Below are 2,678 nucleotides of genomic sequence, written 5' to 3' on the forward strand. Positions count from 1 at the left end.
TCACAAATGCATGCATTTCCTATATGTGTTAAGTCCCGTATCTAGTACCGGTCAAAGCTACTAAATCAATTATCATTTCAGTGTATTGATTATACCGGTTAGGGCCACAATCAACTCTCTAACTTAGGCATTACGCCGGTGTTGAGAGAAAATTGCACACAGTGAGCGTAAATGTCACCCAACATAATTTCACTTGTATTCATTTAGTGAATAGAGTTTTTATTATTTTGGGTTCGACCCATTCAAGACAGAATGTGTCTCTTAATTACAATCCTTTGTTATAGGGAAACACCCTTTGATTCCATTTATGAAGAAACCAATTGATGAGATGTGTGTTTGTTTGTTTTTGCAGCTGCACCCGGATATTTGAATGGGTTGCCTACGTACCCTTGGAGAGGGATCAAGCCACTCGTAATTCAAGAGTTCCAATGAGTGAGTGACTCATTGGAGGGCTTTGATTTTGGAATGAGAGTAGTGTTTGGGACAAATTTGGTTTAAGTGGACCAAGGATTCGATTTTGTGTTTAGGATGCGGTTGCATCTAGATAGATTTGGTTCTAGATTGCCTACATACCCTTTGCGGGATCAAACCACATGTAGTTTCGGCTTTTGAGATTTAAATGGGTAGATGACCCATTTATTTTGAATTTGTGTTAGGGAAAGTGTTTAAAGCCCTTGAATTTGGTTTGGACTTTATTTGTGTGATTTGGGAATGAATTTGATTTTTCTGGTGTTGGGAGAATTTGACTGGAGTCAGTGATTCATTTGGGACTGGTTGAATTTGACTGGTGGAGTCAGGGATTCTGTTTGGAGTTGCGGTTGCATCTAGTGGGTCGCTAGACTGCCTACATACCCCGTGAAGGGATCAAACCACTGTAGTTAATTATTTGGGTTTTTCGGTTTTGTACCAATTTTTTTACTCAACGGGTATGTATTTTGAACTCGTCGAGAAAACATATTTTGGTAAACACCCAATTTTAGTAGAGTGTCCACTGATTTGAATTGGGCACCCGAATGTGCCGAGCTTCATAATGGGCCATGGACTCTGCAATGGGCTTTATGTCACCTTCCCCTCCTTTCTCTTTACTTCCCGAGGAGCAAATTTAATCGAGCCCAATTGAGCCCAGCTTGTGTCTTGGAAAAGAGACTGAAACCCAAAGACGACAAACTCTGACATACCGTAGATATCATCCCCAGACTTAATAAACTTCATCTCCCTTGAAGATTATCTGTAGCGTGATCAGCATAAGATTGAGATTCTCTTCAATGTGGAGACCAACTCCTGCAGTTCAATTAGGAGAAGGAGATGTACGCCCAGGGCGCATATGAATGGGTTGGCTATAAGGTTTGGATACCACACTCGCTCTTCTCTACGCACCAGATTGGGTACTAGTTTATGCTCTTCCTCCTTTATCCCATGATTCAGAAGTATTCGGTCTGACCAATCTTTTTTTGCAGAGACCTTGACTTCATACCCCCCACTTGCGCTACGCGTCTATCACATTTGTTGGTGTCGAACCCAGAACCGGTGAGGAACCGTTCTTTCGAACTAATTGAATTGTTGGGTAAAACACTCCAGTTCATCCTTTGTTTAAATGTTGTCACCGATTGCTCTCTTTACTTTTCCACCGATGTCCGCCGCGACTCAATTGCTTTGTCTGCCAAGATTTGATTATCATGGGCCTCATTTTGAATATTGATTCTTCCATGTTTTCCTTGGATCGACAAAGAGACATGTAGAAAGAAGCTTGCTGCACAGTTGCATGTTTGAAACCTCTCGTCTTTAATTAGCATGCTTTAGTTACACATGGATCTGCTAGTTGTTCACTATTTTGTCTTCTTGCAATGTCAAACTATACCACCGCTTTATGATTAAGGTGGAAAGTTTAATTAAACCTGCATTTGTTTGATTGTTTTATTTAACAAACAAATATGTATATTGCTCTGACTTGCAGCAAACATATTCAATCACATATTTTTAAAGGCTTTGACTTTGACAAGCTTATGTGTGAGGCTTTCTGCAGGTTCTAGACATTCCTCCACCGCCAAGTTTGTGGCTACTTTTGAAGTGATTTCTGCTTCTTTAATTAAATGTAATTGCCGCATGCTTCTTGATCTTTTATTTTGGCTGGTCCTGAAAGAGACTTGTAGCCTAGCTGCCTCAATTATACATATTCTGAAGCTTCTGCTCTGCTGCCCATAGGTGGAATTAAGCTTCCATTCTTTTGGTGTAGCCGTGTCCATGAAACCAAAAGCGAGGACTTCATTTTTTCTTTCTTGCTGATCATGAGACTGCTTTTCATATTGCAGACACAATTTTGAAGAAAAGCATCGCAGATGCCATTTGAACCATCACTTGCCAGAGGTAGTCATTTTGCCTTCGGGGACACTTTTCTGATGATGACTTTGGTGCAGGCAGCGTAACATCTTGGCTTTGGTGCTGCACAAAGATTCCTCCAGAGCAGTTTCTTCACTTTGTGAGCCCAAGAACTTTACAGACTCGTAGTTGGTGTGAACTGGCAGCCCCAGGCCTTCACCTGACACTTGTTTTTGCCACCCATATGCAGGACGCACCGCGATACAGGCATCAAAAACAAGTGTAGTGCACCCTCTAGTTTGGACCTTGCTTCCGCCACCCATACGCAGGACGCACCGCAGTATAGGCATCGAAAGAAGGCC

General features: G+C 41.7%; 1 long non-coding RNA gene across 1 annotated transcript; it reads left to right on the top strand.

Moving 5' to 3' along the window:
* Nucleotides 1-2,413: 2,413 nt before the first annotated feature.
* On the top strand, nucleotides 2,414-2,678 carry LOC121050933. The gene is made up of 2 exons (XR_005804418.1): nucleotides 2,414-2,476; nucleotides 2,567-2,678. It is a non-coding gene; the product is annotated as an uncharacterized LOC121050933 (long non-coding RNA).

Source organism: Rosa chinensis, chromosome 1, assembly GCF_002994745.2.
Source record: "Rosa chinensis cultivar Old Blush chromosome 1, RchiOBHm-V2, whole genome shotgun sequence".
Taxonomy (NCBI): Eukaryota; Viridiplantae; Streptophyta; class Magnoliopsida; order Rosales; family Rosaceae; genus Rosa; species Rosa chinensis.